We start from the raw sequence: 22499 nt of genomic DNA, 5'->3' as shown, positions 1-22499 counted from the left end.
CGGTTTTAGCTGCATAGGGCTAATCTGTTTGTTGAGTCCTTAGGCCGAACGCTCGTTGGATCTTACAGTTTTGCTTTACGTCGCACCGAAAAAGATAGATTTTCTGGCGACGATGGGATAGGAAAGGCCTAGGAGTGGGAAGGAAGCGGCCGTGGCCTTAATTAAAGTACAGTTCCAGCATTTTCCTGGTGTGAAAATGGGAAAACACGGAAAACTATATTCAGGACTGTGACAGTGGGATACGAACCAACTACCTCCCGGATGCAAGATCACAGCTGCGCGCCCCTAACCGCACGGCCAACTCGCCCGGTCGTTGGATCTCTTAACAGCGGCACCATCATAGCGCTGGCATCTGTGAACACGTTTACTAGTGAAATGAGGAGTGAGAGCCAGAAGGTCTATCAGTCTGCCAAGCCCACAAATGGGCAGACCAACTGGCCGAATGAGCGACACCTTCCATCACTACGACTCACTGTTTAAGGTACAGTTAGTACCTGAATCACTGTCATTGTCAAAGTCAAAGAAGAGACTAAGGACTCTTGTTCTACTCATACCAGAAGATGCAGTGTACTATATTAACTCTCATGGCTGATTTTAATGGACTGTAAGTGTCAGTGGCGGTGGTGGTGAACAGTGTTTTAAGAGCAACACAAAACAGATGAGAAAGAGTTCTGAACCTCGGAAGTCTAATACTGTGGGGGCGAGAAGAGAACAAAACTTCATCAAGGGAGGTTGGATAGGAAATATTAAATCCCCTGTCGGTGTGAGACAGCAAAATACATCGACGGTATTCCCTGCCTGTCTTAAACGGCTACTGAAATGGGATCCACTGGTGCTCTCAACTTAGGGTCTTGGTTTCCCTAGCAGAGTGTTATTTACTTGTCCCAGTTTTATCACCTTCATCTTCCTCTCCTGTTCTCTTCTCACGTACACCAGACTTACACCAGTTCCTCGTAGTTGTAGGACAAATTACATGCAAAGACTTACCTCAGCAACAAAGGTTAAGATGGTAAGATATCTCAGACTTCGTGACGAATGGTAAAACTCGCACAGAAGGCCAGAGCTACTTGCAACAATATCTGAAGTCAAGACTGAGAGAGAGAGAGAGAGATATACAAGAACGTTATACGAAGTTTTACATAGCATGAAGATGATTGTCTTGGCCGTCACAGATCTGACAGCATCCAATGATACAATTACATATTTATCAAGTTTAACCTCGAATAACTTCTATTATGTCTTATAAAATTCGAGATTTTCAGAAGATAATTAAAATAAGTAGCTTTCAAGGCAAATATTCATCTATTTATATATTTATGAACCAGTCATATTGGTAAATAATGGCAGTGAAAAAAATGCTATTTATGGGGTGAAAATATTATTTCAGGTAAAAATATTTCAGATATAATATTCCAGGTTTGAACGATATAGGAACATGGTTTCCACCAATGGCTGATTTGACCTCATTTATAGCACTTTCTACCGCGAGCCGTATCCAGAATTCGCACTTCTGTCCGTCTGGTTGACGAATGTGTTTTCGCGCTGTAACTAGCAGTTCTAGATACTTGTTCATATGCCTCAGGCTTTATTCGTTAGTTACTCTCGCTGCCCATATCACGTAGTTAAACAACATTTTTAACAGTTTTCATGTAACGTGATGCGTTGAACACTCCTAACAGCAATGAAATGATAAAAATATTCAATTGAAAAGAACGTCATATTTTAATTCATAATATTTCATCATCCGATTCACCTCACTCAACTCTTACAGAAACTTTCGCTTACACAAAGTGTCAAATTCCAAGGGATTTAGCTCGGACGCCGTCATTCTGATATTTTACAATGTGTTTATAATAATTACTACTATTACAGTTTCATTATAATATACCATTATTATTTGCCCTAACAGTGCTAAAACACACAAACAGTTTAACGAAACGTGTAGTTGGTGCTCTGAAACACACTCTCTGGTGTAAGAGACAACAAACAGTCACATAAAACAAAGCTTGCACTGACTTCGAGTCCCCGCGCAGTGACGCATGCATTAGTGTGTGCTGCTAAGGTGGGTTGCAGACCATAAGGGGTTGAGATACGAGACGCGGTGAACACATGCAACACAAGCTCACCGGACAAACATTAGTTACCCCTGGAGAAGTCATTACAAGCGTCATTTAATACTGTGCAACTAGACTTGATAACCGCCTGGATTCGGTTACGAAGTGAGTCCACAAGGTTGTGCAGGTACATCGCATCCAGCTTAAGCCACTCGCTGAACATTTGAGCGCGCCACTCCACCAAATTGTGGGGATGCTGATGTCTGCGTTTTACCAGCTATTCCAACATGTCCCACAGATTTTGAAAGAAATTCAAGCCAGGTGATTTTTCAGGCCAATCGAGATGTAGTAATGTGGGGGAGTGTTGATAAAAACCAGTCACATATGCGTCCAGCCCAATGAACTTTGCTTTTGTCAATTTCAAAAATGGAGGTATCAGTAGCATACTCATCATGTAGACGTTGACTGATCATCCATAATGTTTAAATAAACTGCTGGTGCCTGTTAATGGTCACCTCAGTGAGTGGGCTCAATCCATGATACGAAAAACACCCCCAAAATATGACAGACCTCCCTCCGGCTTGAACCTGACCTTGCCAACATCCAGGATGAAATCATTCAGGCTTCGGTGCACTCGACGACATGCGACATTGGAATACAGGCAAAAACGTGATTCGTCAGACCACATTGCATTTCACCCGTCAGCTGCTGTCCATGTTCGACGATTTCTAGCTCATTGAAGATGCGCAGCTTTATCTGCAGTGTGAACAATGGCCTCTTGCGAGGTGACGTTCATTGCATGAAGTTCCGTCCCAATGTTATCTCGCTAACACTTTGGGGTGTACCTTTATTCACAGACTGTAGTATTTCCTGGCAGGTTGGGAAGCCATTTTGATTCAAAAGCCGTGAATCGCGTCTCCGGTTCCTCTAGATCGGGATCGTTTTTCGACCACAATTCTGACATCGTGTTTCGTGGCCACGTGTAGTATACCCCTACTTGAAGAAACGCTGAACAGTCCGCAGCGGAACACCAAGACATCCAGCAACTTCACACACCGTATGACCATCGACACGGGCAGACACGATTGCCTTTTTTTGCTATTCTGTCACATCCTGCCCATGATGACGTACACTGTCCACTTGAAACATCAACTGATCGCTACTGCGCGTGCGGTTGAGCAAGGGAATCGTTCGCTGCGGCATCTGTACTGCCTTAGCGGTCCATCTGTGACTACGTACTAGGGTGGCTAAATTTTTGTCCGGTCTGCTTATAAACCAGGTATTTTTTCACATTCGTAAGTTATATTAACAGCGGTTTAACGATAACAATAACCACGCCAGTGTACAACTGTTGATAACGCTGTCCATTTATCGCTTTTGACAAAGTTCGTTCTCCACGTTCATCCGTTAAAATATTGTGGTTGCTTCCTAGACATTGTCGCCGGACCTGACGTCGTTGTCTGTGGTGAGTTGGGCTGTTGACTGACAGCTTGACAGGCCTTCTGGAACGATGTCGAAACACCAGCGCGGCATGCCGTACAGTCACATAGTAAATAGAAGAGTACAGTACTCCAGCATCAAGAGAAATCACTTGCAATTCGTCTGCAAAAGTGCTTTCACAAAGAGTTACAGATGTTATCTTTGAAATCTTCTTCGTACTTTGTCTTGATATGTTGGTAGAAGAGCTAGCCGTGGGACGGTTTCTACTTTGTGTGCACTCAAATTTCAAACACCACGGATCGTTCTGCAAACACAACCTTAATACGCAGGGCAAGTTGGTGGCAGAAACAGGAAGAGATTCAAACATGCTTCCATTCATACATATATTATAACGTACAGTCTACAGTCGTGTTCGCTGTAAAACTTCTCCGGTCTGTTCAATTACTATCTTGTTTTTCCTTTTTTCGGATTGAACCGTGTTTTCTTTTATGTATATTGTTCATTTGTGTATAAAATAGACATCCAAGAATTACTCATTGTGTAGTCTTCCGGTAAATACTTATTATTCGGGTGTTCCTTTATTTCTACAGCCTCTATGATCTTTCTTTCAGCGAATCAGGTGCTAAAGTCTTAGTTATATTAAATGAAATTTCCTGTTTCGTTTCACAGGAATGCTGAGCTACAGCTGAGATGTTCATGTCCTGTTTCTTCGTGTGATGGATATGTTCATTAAATCGGGTAGAATTCAGATAATTTGTCAGCTGATAGCTAGGTCCAGTGTGCTAGACTCCAGGGGTCTGTGATTCTACTCTCTTTGTCTGGTTGCAGAAAACGAAATAAGTTCCTGAGTGGTTTGTAAATAGTCTTGACGTCGGATTTTCATAGCATCTTCTCTGTCTTGCCTGTGATACTCACTGTCTTCAGGCCCGTCAGTAACCCTTCCTCTCTTCCACCGTGCGCTACACTCTAGTCTGTAGTGTTCTCCTAAAAAATCGTCGGATGTTATGTAACGAATATCCATCTCTTCTCAGCGTTCCAGTGAGTTGTCCTTTCTCCCTTTTGCAAGGTGTTCTGAGTTCGATTTAACTTTTAATTAGTGAGGTGGAGGGTGGTGACGAGAAAAGGCGTGCAGGTGATGTATCAGTGTATGAATTTCCTGTATACTGCATGGCTCTGAGTACAACTGATGTTTAGTTTGACTAGAGCATCGAGAAACGGTAGCTTCCTCCAAGTTTGATTTCCATGGTGTACTGTGTAAGTTAAAATAGTCTTGAAATAAATTAAATGACTACCCTTATGAGGATAGATGTGTAGCGAAGAAAGCAATTTGGTTTCAGAGTTTATGTGTCTAAGGCTTTCTGAGGGAATTGTTCCATGTACAGGAAGTCGGGAAAATTTAGAAAAGAGATTTCCACTTCTGGAGAGGCACATGTCCCTGAGGTATAGTCAGCCTCCAAGAAAATTGAGTACCAGCTTAATTCCTTGAGGCACAGACTGCTCGCTCTCTCACACTCAGAGCACCTTTATGACCAGCAAGCAGATGGCTTTACCTTCATTACACTTTGTTCTCTTACCAGCAGGTGCTCCTTCAGAAACCTTTTCATATTTAGGATAAGGGAAGATTTTTTTAAATTCATTACGATTGGATTTGGTAACTGTCATAAAGGCATCCAGCCATCCCAGATTCTGAGAAAGGATTAATGCTGTTGTATGCAGTTGAGGCACTCAGATCTATCGCATTTGTAGTCAACTACTAAAATAATATTGTGCCTTGTCTTAAACCGTTTCTCCTTCCTACGGCTACCACACGCTCCGGGGATAATTCTGAAATATCTGGAACGTACCCCTCTTCAGCAGTCAGCTGGAACTTACCGCTGCTTGAAGGTTCGTCCTGTATTTTCATGTTTTGACCCGTATATTTTCTATCTTTGTATAAAATAGGCATCCAAAACTTACGGTTATAATCTAAATAATTATAATTCGGGTGTTCCTTTATTTCTGCAGCGTCTGCGATATTTACTTCTAGATTCAGCGGATCAAATACTAAACTCTTAGTTCTGTTAAATTAACTTTCTAGTTTTGTTTCGCAGGAATGTTCTTTAAGTCGGGTTGAAATCGGAAGCGTCTTCAGCAGACATCACAGCCACATCCAATGTGTAGACTTTGTCGCAAAGGCTTAAAAAGAAACGAATTCTGTGTTACTTTGTTGACCAGGAAGAAAATCAACCATCTTCAAGTTCTTTTTTCCAAGTCTTACTTCATCCTGGTGGACTGACCGTTTGAAATAGAATTATGTGAAATAAACTAGAGCTGGTGAAATCAATCCAATGCAATTTTCTAATTCAGCGCTCCAAATAACCCCAAGAGCAGGACTGAAATCCAAGGCACCAAGAAAAAAATATCTTTGGTCTGTGTTACACAGTATTGTACCCATCCCGGGCATATTAGGGCAACTATTACATAATTCAGTTTCACAAACAGATGTATAAATGGAATTGTTGGATGAGAACCTTCAGAAGTCATTTCGCGGGCTTGAAGTCTCGTCCTGCCTACTTTCATTCCGTCAACGGCTGGAGCTCACAAGCATATGGGCAATGGAACGTTCGTAAAAGAAAATAGGCACTACATAACATATAACGAAAGTAGGTTTCTCTATAATGTGAGAGGAATACACCACTATTATTAAATGAGAAGAATCTTTGTTGAAAATATTTGCTAAACATTTTACTATACTGATAAAATCACTTGGTAAGTACACTAGATGATGCCGTATTACAACACTTAAACAAAGAAGTAATCAAGACTGAAGCAGTAATTATACATAGTATGCCTTAACGTCCATTTACTTTATTCACATTTGTAGTTGTCGTTTGGCCTACCTTAAATAATTTGATTAATACGCACTGATACGTGGATTTATTTATCTATAACAGTGATATTAAATGCATCTATTATTTTAACAGGCTAATCAAAATGGCACCTTCTTGTTGAATCATATCGTTAATTAACTGTCATGGTTGTGGAATGTATGCATTCAATTAGTACACTTACTTTTGCACACGAGATTGAATCGCCGTATATCAAACACATGGTCTATTTGACCACAACAATAAATAATAATGCTATTTGTTTTACGTCCCACTAACTACTTTTTCGGTCTTCGGGGAACCATAACAATTACATATTATACTGAACACATACGCGTATCCTGGGTTTACCCAACAAATTATAAACAAATTAAAATCAACCAAGGCTGGTATAGAACCCATCGCCATAAAACACTTTGGGAATAATAAAACACGTAAACATATTACATAGAAAAATATCATACATATAGCACACAATACATCTTGAAGATATGGCTTAATCAACCCATAGTATCAGGTTAAATCCCTCATTCCAACATAAGTCGAACCCATAAACTTCAGCTTCCGAGGTAAAACATCTGAAACTCCTATCACGAGCTAATTTAATGCATAAAAATGGGGAGGAATCCATCCTTCGCTAAATCATAAATTTATCAACGTTACACATACGTATCATTAGGATGGAATCGTTAATGCACTGGCAAATGAAAGAGGCTTGCAGCGAGACGCTGAGCTTGTTGGAAACAACACAATCTCCCCCCAGACCCTGAAAATCCTTACACCGTAAATCCGTCAGTCTACGACAATAGCTGTGTGTCCAACTCTGCGGCTACAAAAACATATTGTATTCCTTATTTCTTTCTTTCTTTCTTTCTTTCTTTCTTTCTTTCTTTCTTTCTTTCTTTCTTTCTTTCTTTCTTTCTTTCTTTATATCATCTTGGCTCGTTCTCAAGTACGCATTCATTTGAGAGCTACCACTATCTTATTACTCATTATCTGTCTATATATTCAGCCTAATTCAATATATCACAACAGCCATAATTATTATAATCCTTTATCATGCCAACATCTCAAACATCTCGCAAGCTTCACCTTACACATCATACCTGTGCATCCCAAATCCGTTCTATTAATTTACAGAGAAGACTCCATTCTCACAGGTAGTTTCACTCGCGCATCTATATAATTCACGTATTGCCTCGCTTTGAACATCTTCAATGATCATTTATTATTATATGGGATTTATAAATACCTGAATCACCTTGAGGCAAACATATAGTCTGTATTCAAATTACTATGTAAATCTTTACCAGATAGTAACTTACGATGAAATTGTAAATTTACCTGGAGCGCTATTCTTCTCAAAATATGTGCTTCATATGCATTAAGAATTTATGGGATCTATATACTAATTCATGCAAATAAGCTGCTAAATATCAATAATTATTCTTGGATCATCAAGAAACCCTAACTAAAATAATGAATAATCTTTTCCCAGTCACACGCGTATAGTGTTCCCTATATTTAATATTATTAATTTTAACATTTTAATATTTACAAAATAAAAATTGCTACTGGCATACAAATCTAGTGGTTTAATATATTCAAATTAAATGTAATTATCGAATGCTGGGTATGGTTTGCTGTCATCTCGAGGTACACTTGAGATTTTACACCATCATGATGACTGCTCTTCTCTTTGATAGTCCTTGGTTCCACTTCATCCTCACACGATCCATGTCTCGAACTGTGGTCTTCTTAGTAGAGTCTCTAGACGTTCCCTGAAGAAAATGACTGCAGGCACTTAGGCGCGATTCGCGTAGGCTCCAGTCCTGGGGGTTCGATGATCACTCATGAACATACAGGCAAAAATGGGAAAATCAGTTACTAAACACTGTTTATGTTCTTTCAAAGAATCTACTGGTGATTAGATCCACTAATAACTTTAAATAGATTAATCCAGATATTGGCAAGTTTGTATAAATCACTATTTATTTCCCCCATAAATCACACAGTCCAATTAATTATCACCACAAGTGTCCATGGAGTATGCAAACGCTAATTTTCTCAGGAATATCGTTCTTTAATTTTACTGCTCACTACTTTTAAACAACCTGATGCGTTTGACCTTTAACTAGTGATTGCATTATGAGCCGCAACTGACTGTCGTTGTTATTTAAAAGATTAAATGTTGAAATAAGACTTCTATTCATCACCACTGTACATTATTTGTACCACACGGCTTATTTAGCGATATTTCACATCGCACTGATGTGTTTTTCTTCCTCGACACAACACTTCATACACTGATATCCAAGTGAGTACTGCGGCTGCACAAATAACAATGGGATACAGCATCTAAGTCCGGGATTTATTTATAGTATCTGGACTGCGTGGTCGGGGAGGAGGTAGACCACGCCCCTAGTCGAAATAAATCTCCGGTAAACGGCATCTTTCAGCTACGTGAAAGCAATCAAATTATAGCTCGTGACCCCTATTTTCTACTGTTCTCATTTAAAACCAAAACGACCAGCGGGTCATTCACAATCTCAAAAGCGTCCTTTTAGAAATTCACGTATCATGGTTCATTAGCAAGACCTCCCACTTATTTCCACACGTTGTCAGATTTCGGCAGTCATCTTTAATCTGCGTACTACTATATGACAGGCGTCATTACCGATCCACTATTAAAGTATTGCATTTATATGCATCAACAATTAGCATTAAATACATCGGTTCGAATGAGACATGACTCATAAATTTCCAGAGATAATCTCAGATGAAGGTATTCTTCTTCTTCCTCCTTTTAGTTAATTATGGTGAAGTGGCACCAATTAATGCGGTGTTGAATTAGTACAGGATATTTATTTCTTGGGGGTTAACACACCTTATATTCAGCCCACTCTCCGACAACCCGCATTTCCGCGCATAGCGTCATATCTCCTCCACTTTCGCACGAAAAGAGAGCGCGATTTCAAGGTTCAGCAGAAATCTGCTCCCTTCGGGCTGGCGTATCGCAAATCACATCCCGGTTCGGGAGGTAAACTGCTAATTACGACATTATATGTCGTAGAATGTTGCGGAAAACGGCATATATGATTGACTAAACCTCCTAACATGCCTATGGCATGGTGATGAACGGTTACAGTTTATAACTGATTTTACGAGTGCCAGAATGAGTATTCAAGAAGGAAATAAAGACGGATCTTCTTGTGCCATTGCGAAAGGCTGTCTCGTTGCCAGGAACATGTGGCTGCAGGTCTTGGGACTCTTTCTTCAAAATCATAGACCTTAAACGCTAGTAGGAGTCAAGTAGGCAACTGTAGGAGACGCGAATACTGACTGAGGAAATTCTCGCTTTGACCCTGTTGAGACATCGCCGCACTCCAACCTTCAAAACTGCAGAGATGTGTCTTCAAAATGAATATGAACACAAAATACTGTGTACAGAACTCTATCAAGGGTTTGCGAATCATGGAAGTGTTAAGAGATTCGTATGAGGCAGCAGGTGATGTGTCTGGAAGGAGTGAATCGCCAGTGCAACTGTAGACTGCGGTAAGGCATACGTGTTGAGGTATTCTGCTTGTGAAACACGAGTGACTTCATTCTAAAATTTACAAGTTTACAACCGCGTATTTCTTCAGGACGAAGACATACCACTTCCAAATTCCTATTAATTCAGGAAAGATCTTCATTGGATTAAATTGTATTTAAAGTGTGCCGATCTCTGCATATGCATATGAGTGAATTTAGGGGTTGTAGTAAGGATGAAAAGCAGTGGGTGTGTAATGTAACACCAATAAATTGTTAAATTGGCCACCGTTGGGCGTCCAATAAATGTAACAACCCTTAATTATGCAGTGTCAATGCCCCGCAAAATAATGTGAGACATATTCAGTGGTGAAATTGGGACCTAAATGTTCCATTAATTATTCATATGCGCAACGAATATCATTCATCCTAAAGCAATCATATTAAACCTATTATGATAATAACAAATCTGTAATGTACATCATTTAAATGTAATCAAATCAGCGTCGTTATTAAGGTAGAATGTCATAAATAAATCTATCATATGTGGGTTTGACGCATACTCATATAAATGATCTCGTATCATATCCTCTCATATGATATCATATTATAGCTTAGCTCCGGCAAAACATAAGATTCATATCACATGGGGTAGGTTCTCAAGACAGTTCACCACTAAATGAGAATAGTCGTAATAATAAGAATAAGAATACCTGCGACAGACAGGCGTCTCGTGCAATGGTAGTAATTAACTATCGTAATGAAGGAATGTGGAAGGATTTCCTAACTATAAATAATAAACTTAAATATAGGATGGCTGGTTTATTTACATTTCATGTTGTATTGTTGTGGAGGGCAACGTTACATTGTTCACAGCTATTTCTTTATGCGAATCAGAAGTACAATAGCATAATACTACACTTAAAAGAAACAAACTATATACACAGATATATTTAAAAAGGCTTTCCTAGACTTCAATCTTCGTGGCATCAGTTCGTTCCTAGAATGGATAAAGACAAGTAAAAGGTCTACAATAATATATGCCATACAGATGGCACACCGATTCGGTCCAAAATTTGGCCACTTCAAGGGCATTTGGATTGGCCAGCACCAAGTCTTCCATTGTGCAGTTTGATGGACACAAGGGACAACATAGCAGGTGTTCAGTTGTCTGAAGTTCACCACAGTCACAAAAGGTCGTATCCACGGGGAAGTTCCATTTTTGTCGATTCGCTCTGGAACTACCCACTCCAGAACTAAGTCTGTTTAAGGAACTCCAAAGTAAACAAGTCCTAGGTATGATCGGGAGGCAACACTTCCCGTGGTTCCATCCATTTCAAGAGGCCAGGAGTATTTTGTTTCCTTTTGGTAATCCTGACTTCTTCCGATGATCCTTCCAGGTGTTCTGAAGATGTTAAAAAGGCTTTCCTAGACTTCAGTCTTCGTGGCATCAGCTCCTTCCTAGAATGTATAAAGTATAGTACGTACACATGTTAGTGATAGATGGACACCCTAGTGCTGAATCGGTCGACCTCGGTTATCTTCGAGATTCGTATTGGCAACCTTTGAAACACAAACTATGAATCGCTTATAAATCGCTGTGCGACATCTGGCGTACACTTTACGTACTAGTACTGTTGTTGTTGTTGTTTACACAGCAAGTGTCAAACTATAGAATTCTTTTTAGGAACAAGATTTGCATCGGGAAATGTCATTTAATGGTATATAATGTGTGCCTGACACAGTTGTAGGCTTAAGATAATAAAGGTTTAGAAAATTCATATCGATCGATAATATTATCGATTCAATTCAGATTTAATTCCCATTCAGTTGGCAATATTACCGGAACCGTGGGAGAACCCTCCTTACTCCTCGCCCCCCGACGAAAATCTATCGTTAAAAGGTGCGCTTACTATACATCGCAAATATTGCAATATGTATAACCATACTGGATCAATGATTCTGGATCACTCGACGATGAAAATCTGAAATAAATTATCATGCACATACATAATATTACACTAATACTGCTGGTGGTCACTGGGTCTGGTCAGGTTCTCGAAGAAATGTATCTGTAAATAATAACGAAAGCAGAACTTGACATATGGTTTCTAATACTCCACTGATTAATATCAAAGATTGCTACATTCTATCACCATGACATTACTTCCTTTCTATGAACGATCTATTCATTTCTATAATCCAAGACTCTATTCAATAAATGCCTCTTTCATAAAATATCAGCACATAATAACACGTAACTTCAAAAGCAAGTAGGTTCAGTAACACGTAGACTCAATAATAGGTAGATTCAATAACATGTAGACCCTCAATGATACGTAGATTCTCAATAATATTTAGCTAACACTGTCCTTAATTCTCCTATAAAAAGAGTTTCTGTACAATGCTGCTATAAATCTGCTGCATAAGTCTGAAATTGAATTGCTACTCTACACAGGAATACTGGTACAAATATCATTGTTATTTCGAAGATCCTAATTTACTTTACCAATTTAACAACACTGAAGTTAATATTTACTGACGACTAGCATCCAGAAATGCAAAATAATGAGTCAGATATAATTAAATTACCAACATTGCACGTGGCTTTAGGATTACTAATTGAAGATATACGTCCACAGGTTCCTTGATTTATATTTGATGACACGATATCAATCTAATATTTCGAATACACTAAATTCAAATGAAACCTGAACAAGAATTCTGGCTATAAAATGCTGAAGTAAGGACTTATGATGAGCAGGTCACCACCGGAATCTGGTGATGTATTATAGTCCATCCTGGCGTTGTCCTGGTGCCTCACACGTTTATCCCATCTTCATTATAGAAATAAATCTTCGAGTACATCGCGCACATTAGAACACATTATCATGTGCCAAGCATATGTTAATTAAGAGTTACTTGAATGAATAAATAGACGCGGTCGTATGACTTCAGTCTTCAAGGAATTATCACAGCTAATAATTCAATTTAAATATTAAATTCCATAAATCCGACCGTACGACAGTTACCGGTCGCGTCTGTCGTATACAACGGCGACGATATCTCAATATGGAACACTGCGGTAAACAAATAAAATGTATCAATGCTCAGCGTTTGCGTCTGTTTCTATCCACGTCCGACGCAAGAGTGTGTTGTGTCAACAATGGGCAGTATAAGCTTGCCGCGTTTGTACCTGTAACTTCAGTCGTATCATACTTTGAATATCGAGTTTCCATACTCAGTTTCTTTAATTATACATGTCGTGATTGTTGGATGACGAATTGAATGCTGTAGCACACATGTTGTATTACTAAACAGCGATGATTACTCTGGTAGTGGACTGTAGTTTGGTTAAGCACGTGATAAGACCATAGGGCCGAGTCATGTATCAATATTACACGTAAATAAAACATTTATTACAATTAAACATGATTAACAAACTGCGTAGAAATTATTTACACATTAACAATAACTGAAATGCCTGGATGGCTATTGATTAAGTTAGAGGCCATGTGGCCGTGAATGCTTCTCTCGCCAACATGTTGTCTTGTACTAGTCTGTCTCGTTTTCTTGCCGGAAACCAGATGCATTCTGGACACTCAATAGAGACGCGGACAAGAGCGCGCTCTGTATAAATTTTCTGAGAGGACGGAACATTCTCCCCTCTGTTGATTGCATTCAATCAAGACAAAATACACTTTCAATGAAAATAACACTAACATAAAACAAAATGTCATCAGAATACAAATACATAATAATAAATGTTGCAATTAAATGAACGTCAATCACTAATTAACATAGATAAAATGAAACAGAACTGTACACTGGTGTGCAGGCTGATGCATTGTTTTGTTTACAGCTGCACAATGAGAGTTTTTGAATTGTTCATTTGTTAAATGACTGTACAATATAACTACAAATACAACTTTATACACCAATCAACTCACTGACACTGTAAGGAATCATATTGTCATTAAAAAGAAAACACTACTCGATGGGAAGGGGACACAACTTCACTACTGGTCTCTTGAAATTTCCATGAGCAGTTTTTATGGTGACTGCTCGCACAAGTCCATCGAGACCTGGGTGAAGTTCCTCAACCACACCTAGTCTCCACTGAAGCGGGGGTAAATTGTCCTCCTTGATAACCACCACTGCTCCAAGTTGTATACAAGGTTGCTGGGAGGCCCACATTGGCCTGTTTTGTAGTTGGGTTAAGTATTCCTTATGCCATCTGGTCCAAAAGTGTTGCACCATTTGCTGCAACCGTTTCCATGCTGAAAGTTTATTGCTGGGTACAAGTGTCAGATTGGATTCAGGGATGGAATTCAAACTGTTACCAGTAAGAAAATGACCTGGAGTCAAGGGTTGAGGGTCAGTCGGATCTGAGGATAGGACTGTAAGTGGACGAGAATTTAAACAGGCTTCAATTTGTGTGAGCACAGTATTAAGCTCTTCAAATGTTAATGATGAGTTTCCAACAACTCGATGCAAATGATATTTAACTGACTTGATGCCAGCTTCCCATAATCCTCCAAAATGGGGTGAACGAGGTGGAATGTAATGCCAGTTGATACCCTTGTTTGCCAGATTGCTTACAACTTCCTCTTGATGCTGCGATGATGCCATGAATTGGTGAAGATCCTTTAATTCTCTATCGGCTCCAATAAACGTAGTAGCATTGTCACTGTAGATATCTGCGGGCTTTCCTCTTCTGGCTATGAAACGGCGAAGTGCGGCTAAGAAGGCATCTGTAGTAAGACTGCTGACTACTTCCAAATGTACAGCCTTTGTCGTGAAGCAAACAAATAGTGCGATGTATGCCTTGATACGGACATTGCTCCTCTTGTTAATTGGGCGAAGTAGAATAGGACCTCCATAATCAATGCCACAAACACTGAATGGACGTGCTGGTTGAACTCTATGCTCAGGATAGTCAGCCATGAGTTGATGACTAGTTACGCCTTTCAATTTGTAACATGTTACGCATTTGTGCACTTGCTGTCTCGCTACATTTCTGCCATTCAGAATCCAATAACGTTGACGAAGGGTTGCTAACAACAATTCTGGTCCTGCATGAGCTTGTTGTAAGTGTTCATGTTTGACAATTAGAGTCGTCAGGTGATGTTTTGATGGTAACAGTATTGGATGTTTGGATGAAAACGGAATCGATGCATTCTTCAGCCTGCCTCCGACCCTTAGAATATTATTGTGTAAGAAGGGACATAGGTTCCTTGTCTGGCTCTTCTTAGAGACTACGCCTCCGTTTTTCAGGTCTCCAATCTCTTCTGAGAAGGCTGCATTTTGTGCAATACGAATGCAGACTTCTAATGAATGTTCCAATTCTTCAACATTTAAAGGTCCAATTTTCTTGTCCCTGGCATGCTTAGTGTTATGCAAAAATCTGTAACAATAAGCTATTACTCGTTGCAGTCTTATTAATGATGAGAATTTCTCAATAATAGTTTCAGCTTGTGTCACTACTAATAGTGTGGATGATTGTCGCTGCTCTGCTATGGCGAGCGAATCCTCAACATTGTTGTTCTGCGGCCAATTTAACTCAGAAGTGGACAACCAGGCGGGTCCTGACCACCAAATGGTTGAGTTTTGCAGATCTGCTGGTCTGACGCCTCGAGAAATCAAGTCCGCTGGATTATCTTGTGATGGTATATGATGCCAGTCACTAGTGTTCGTTGATTGTTGAATGTGAGCTACCCTATTTGCTACAAAGGTCTTCCAACGTGATGCTGGTGATGCTAACCATGACAGTACGATAGTGGAGTCTGTCCATAAATGTGTTTCATTAATGGCCAAGTTTAAGACTGGCATGGTTTTGTGTACCAACTGAGCTAATAATGCTGCACCGAGAAGTTCTAGACGAGGAAGAGTGACTCGTTTAACCGGAGCTACGCGCGATTTAGAGCATAGCAGTTTGACTGATACTTCACCCTCCTGATTCACTGACCGTAGGTAGATGCATGCGCCATAAGCTCGCTCGGAAGCGTCTGAAAATCCATGAACTTGAATATTTGCCAAGTCACCCTCAATTAATACGTGGCGTTCTACTTGTATATTGTCAATGTGTGCTAGCTGCATTTGTAATTTTGCCCAGTCTGATGCTAATGGATCTGGCAGTGGGTCGTCCCAGTGAAGTTGATGTAACCATAAGTCCTGCAAAAATATCTTGTATAGTATCACTAATGGGCTGATCAATCCTAATGGGTCAAATATAGATGCTACAACTGACGTAGTGGTGCGTTTAGTAATGTTACTGTTCCCTGGAATGTGTTTGATTCTGTTTGCCACTAAGAATTTGTCTGACGTAGGATGCCATGATAATCCTAAAGCTTGTATGGTGTCATCATTATCAAACTGGAAAGGTAAGTTAATTTCTCTGTCTTCAGGTGGAACAGCGGCAAGTATAGCTTGATGATTTGAGCACCATTTCCTGATGGGAAAACCACCTTTATTGAGTAAGGCTATGAGTTCACTTTGCAATTTTAATGCTTCAGCGATGTTGGACGCACCACACAGGGCATCATCAACATAAAAATCCCTTTGTAAAACCGTTGATGCCAGTGGAAATGAAGTTGCTTCATCTTCTGCCAATTGTTTGAGGCACTGTGTTGCCAAATATGGAGCTGAAGCTGTACCATACGTGACAGTCAATAGTTCGTAAGTCTTGATAGCTGTTTGTGGCGATTCCCTCCAAATAATTCTTTGCAACTGCGTGTCATTTTCATGAACCCGAACTTGTCTGTACATTTTCGTGATGTCTCCCGTAAATGCAATGTTGTGTGTCCTGAATCTCAACACAATGGAATAAAGGTCTTGTTGTATAGTAGGCCCTACTAACAATGTATCATTAAGCGACACTCCAGTAGTAGTTTTGGCTGATGCGTCAAAAACTACTCTGACTGATGTAGTTGTGCTTTGTTTAAATACTGCGTGGTGTGGCAAGTAATAATGTTCAGAATCATTTGTTGCATGTAGGCCTACCTCCCTCATGTGAGATAACTGTTCATACTCTGACATGAAGTTCGCATACTGTTCATGCAATACTGGATTTTTCTTGAATTTTGCTTCCAGTTGTTGAAATCGTTGGGTTGCCATATCACGAGAATTGCCCAAGGGTGATCGAGTTTCTTTACGAGGTAACCTGACAACGAATCTTCCTTCAGGAGTGCGTGTGGTGTTTTCCTTGAAGTGCTGTAAACACTGTTGTTCATCCTGAGTTTTAGGTTTAGTGTGCAATTCTTCTATTTCCCAAAATTTACGAAGTTGCGTGTCGAGTTGATCTTCCTTTTTGACAAAGAGAGAAGTGACTGTGTTGCATGCAGGATGGCTGTTTGACTGAGGGCATTTACCAGAAATTATCCAACCCAGATGAGTGTCCTGCAATACCGGGTAATCACCTGCACGTTTTTTCCCATCTGCCTTTAAAATGTTAAAGAACATCTCTGCACCAATGATTAAATCTACCTTGCCTGGACTGTAGAATTTAGGATCTGCTAGTGTGATGTCATTAGGTAGGTTCCACGATTTGTAGTCTAACTCCATGGAAGGCATTTCTCCTGTGATGGCAGGAACCACTAAACAATTTATGTTAGTGTTAAAATCTGATGTTGTGGACTGGAGGTGAATATCCACACTGTGTTTCAGAGTTGACGAAGAATTGTTAATGCCTACAATAGAAGTGGTGTCTTCTTTACATTTTAAATTTAGTCTGCTGACAGTGTCTGTAGTAATGAGATGAGTCTGACTGCCGCTGTCCAAGAGTCCTCGAACCTTGTGAAATTTACCACTGTGATCCTTGATTTTGACAATAACTGTGGATAACAACACATATGGTTTGTTTCGAGTACATGGATGTTCATTCTTGGTGGTTGTGTGAACGCTGGCAAATACCACCTTGTTGTTAGAAGTAGTTTCGTTAGTTGTACTAGACTTGTGATTTTCAAGATGTAGTAATGTGTTGTGGGCCTTGTTGCATTTGCGACAGTGACTGGATGTACACTCTGATGTTTTATGTGATGCTCGAAGACAATTTAAACAGAGTTTGTTGTCACGAGCATACTGAATGCGATTTGACACAGTTAACTTGAGAAATGCTTCACATGCAAAAAGTCCTGGTGTATGACCTTGTTTACAATAAGAGCACTGATTGTTAATGCATGCAACATGTGTATAGGACGACGGTTTTTTCTTGTGTGAGCTTTCTTTACTACCGCGCACCTTGACTTGACTGACAGATGTTTGCATGCTTTCAAGGACTTGGCAGCGATGTTCAATGTAAGATGTTAATTGTTTGAGGGAGGAATGTTTGTTGGCGTTTGTTTCTAGTTCCCAGCCCCTCCTGGTTTCATAATCAAGATGATCAACAATATGTTGTGATAATATTACTTCTTCGAGAGGAGTATCTAATTTCAATGCTTTAAGTGCTTGTAAGTTGCTTGAGAATGTGCCGATGAACTGCCTGAGGTCTTCAGCGGTTTCATTCTCCACTGTTGCAATGTTTAAGATTTCTCTAACATGCTTTGCTGCTATTAATCTCTTGTTTTGAAACCGATCACATAATAGGTTCCAAGCTACCGTATAGTTTGTTTCAGTAGTTGGAAGGTTCTGAATTAATGCTTTAGCTGAACCTTGAACTGCTCCTAGTAAGTAGTGAAATTTCTGAATGGTTACTAGACTGGAATTTTCATGCACCAATAGTTTGAAATTATCTTCAAACGACATCCAATCTTCATAGTTACCACTAAACATGGGTAGTTTAATCGCGGGTAATTTGATGTTGATATTTTCATGCGACGAATTGGAAGTGTTACTTCTGGTACTACCAGCAATTTCGTGTTGGTCTGGCGACAATAATACCTGCATTTTTGCCTTCAAACTGTACACAATGTCATCTACTTCATCTCTATCTACCCCATGATCTCGTTTACTATCCTCCACCTCAAGCTGCGATTGAACTAAATCGTATTTGCTTTCTAAATCAATAAGTGCATCATATCTAACCCTAATGTCTGCTAGGTTTTGAGTAGTGTCGTACTTTTCGACGAAAGTTTTGATTTTTGTGATTCTACCTTTCAGATAACCCCGTTGCTTGATCAGCTTTGCGATTTCGTTCTCGTCCATCGTAAAGCACTGGCTCACACAAATGTAAATAATGCAAGGAAAAGGTAATTAAAGGGAATCTGACCTTGTAAACTGAAGAGTCCCACGTTGCATTGTATGTTTCCAATCCTGCGGATATTTCACACGCATACTTTTACCGTGTAATATCGGGCCCGGAAATGGACCAAAATGTTGGATGACGAATTGAATGCTGTAGCACACATGTTGTATTACTAAACAGCGATGATTACTCTGGTAGTGGACTGTAGTTTGGTTAAGCACGTGATAAGACCATAGGGCCGAGTCATGTATCAATATTACACGTAAATAAAACATTTATTACAATTAAACATGATTAACAAACTGCGTAGAAATTATTTACACATTAACAATAACTGAAATGCCTGGATGGCTATTGATTAAGTTAGAGGCCATGTGGCCGTGAATGCTTCTCTCGCCAACATGTTGTCTTGTACTAGTCTGTCTCGTTTTCTTGCCGGAAACCAGATGCATTCTGGACACTCAATAGAGACGCGGACAAGAGCGCGCTCTGTATAAATTTTCTGAGAGGACGGAACAGTGATTATATCATAAATCGTGACGTGAATTAAGAAATATTATTTCATTTACTCAAGCTTTTATAATCAATCATTTCATTTTAGTAAATTATTATATTGAAGTAATGTCGTTCCATCGTATTTCAAAGATTATTATAGATGTAAATTATGTTCTCCATGAAGCAAAGATTGTTTTTTCAAATCGATATGAGGAAAATGTCACAGTAATAAGTCACTGGTAAGACCCCAACTAGAGTATGGTAGCCACACCAGGAATACTTCATACGAGAAGCGGTAATGATCCAAAGGAAAGCAGTACAATTTGTTCTGGGTGATTTCCGGTAGAGTAGGATTAGGAAAATGTTGCAAAGTTTGGCCTGAGAAGACTTCGCAGAAAGAAGATGAGCTGTTCGAATAAGTGTTATGTTTCGAGCTGTCAATAGAGATATGGCTTGGAATGAATTAAGTAGACGAATAAGTTTAAGTGGAGTTTTTAAAATTAGGAAAGATAACAATATGAGGATAAAGTGGAATTCAAGAGGACAAATTCGGACACATATTCGTTTATAGGAAGAGGAGTTAGGGATTGGAATAACTTACCGGGGGAGATGTTCGATAAATTTCCAACTTGTTTGACACCATTTAAGAACAGACCTGGTAGAAACTGTTAGGGAAAGTGTCACCTCAGCGACAAACTAATTGTCTTCTATTTTTCTTTACATGGCTGTGTTCTAATTGTCTCTTCCTCTCAGTTTCTTCAACATGTAGTGAATCTCCCACGGTGGGGAACACGTTGTACTAATTCATAATGCACGGCAATCGATCGCCTAGCGAAGCGGGAAGTGATTAATCCGATACGTGGCTAGTTGCAGGTGCCTATGTGTTAATATTTAGCTTAAATATTAACATAATTTATGCCATTTTAAGACCCTGTGCAGCTGTGTTGGTTCAAACACGTGCCTTTTCACTGCAACTGATTAAAAATACATATTTACACATTTACCGAACACCAATATTGTAAATAATGTTTGACGTCATGTGAGTTGCAAATACATAGCAAAGTTTGTCATACATATTGATAAAGCCTCCCGATCATTTCAATAGCTATTGAAAGGGTATTCCATGCCTGTTGAAAATATGAAAAAAGTTTAAATTTGTATTAATTAAATTCAACCATTGTGTTACACTGAATTATCCAGCAACGTTGTTTTATATGGATAAAACAAAGGTTTTGTTGTCTATAAATCTTATTTTTGTGAAATAGTATCATAAGCAGGCCGACTTGTCAAAGGGGAGCAATTTTATTTATCTCGGAAACTCTGACACTAGGACGTCCTTAACTTCAAACTGGCAGAAGAGATGTTACTGAGAAGATTACCAAGCCTCTTCTTGCTGCTCGTACCATAGTTCTTCAGAAATTATTCTGGATGAATTCCATCCTCTACTTCACGTTTTGGTATCCTCAGCTGCTATCTTCTATCTATTCTACTGTGTATGAGCTGAAAAAAGGAAGAGGAAAGATCCGTTGATCATCTTTTCTTACCCCATCGAGCCAGAAGCCATAAAGCTTTTCTAGTGTTGTTTTGACATCCTCACTCCTCGTATATCCGCATTAGGTATTTGTCAGATCGCTTAATTTTTAAATGTCAACCCTTGCTAAGCATATAAATGATGTGGTCCATTCATATAAAGTCTACTGATGCAATCGAGCTCAAATTCTATTTTTGAACACCATGATGAGTCTCAAAATCGCCTTCAGTCACTTCTCAATCCTTTTAGTTTCAAAAATATGAAACATCAAAATTTTAAAGCGCCGAAATTTTACGTGTCTTCAAATTATGTCCATACATTTTTCTATTTCCACAAAACCATTATTCACTATACAGTGTGCAATATTATTTCAGTTCAAGCGACATACATCATTTATCCAGCTTAAACTATGAAGCTACCCTTACTATAGTTCCATCGAACAAGCCGCCCACGATATCATGACTAACATGTATAACACCAGTTTAATGAGGGAATTTTTTAATTTTGTTGTGGAAATGAAATATATAAAAGTCAATTTTTTTTATTTTCTGCGCTTCAGATTCCCTTAACGGCAGTAATTACTTTCTGACACTCAGAGAAGCCAAGAAGCGGAGACTCATGCAATATTAGCTTAGCTGTCCATAGGACGCTGATTGATGACTTCGGGAGAGGTGCGGTAATTTTAAAAGAGAGGCCGAGATCTTCACGAGCCGGCTAAATGAACTGAGGATACCGCACTCTACTTGCGGCTGTCTGTTGGGCCGTCAGCCCGTAGGCGGGTTGGATCCTGACATAGGTACCTCTGTGGGTGGGGCGGTAGAATGCATGCGCGTATCTGTCATAAGAGGAGACTGATGAGAGACCCCAGCGCCTTAGTGTTGATTGCGACCATAGGGACCCTGGCTGAGTTTACCATTACTTGTTTGTGATGGTGGTGGTTATTGTTTTAAGAGGAAGTACAACTGGGTAACCTTTCTCTACTAATTATATTCAGAGGGAAAATTTGGAAGGGGTCCGACACTTCGAAAAATTAAGATATCGGCCAAGGGAAGACAAGGGCTACGAAGAGCGTTATATCTCGTAAACATAATACCGTCGGGGTAGGAAAAGAACAAGAGTTTGCCAAGGGAGGTCGGATGGAACAGCTGAAAATTTGGCACAACTAAGCGAAAGCAATGCCAGGATTCAGCTAACGGCCCCGTAATCGCCAATCCAAGTTTTCAAGTTAAGTGCCCCTGGAGCCCCGTTTAGTCACCTCTTACGACCAGCAGAGGATATGTATTATTCTACCCTCTCCCACCCACAATGGTAATTAGATTTGTGAGATCTAGGTGTCTTCTCTTTCCTTTGCTGATATTGAAGCAGGAAAAAGTAAGGATATGGTCATGAGAATCTTGCAA

This window comes from Anabrus simplex, chromosome 7 (genome assembly GCF_040414725.1).
Source record: "Anabrus simplex isolate iqAnaSimp1 chromosome 7, ASM4041472v1, whole genome shotgun sequence".
NCBI classification, from domain to species: domain Eukaryota; kingdom Metazoa; phylum Arthropoda; class Insecta; order Orthoptera; family Tettigoniidae; genus Anabrus; species Anabrus simplex.
Note: the sequence above shows the minus strand (reverse complement) of the source record.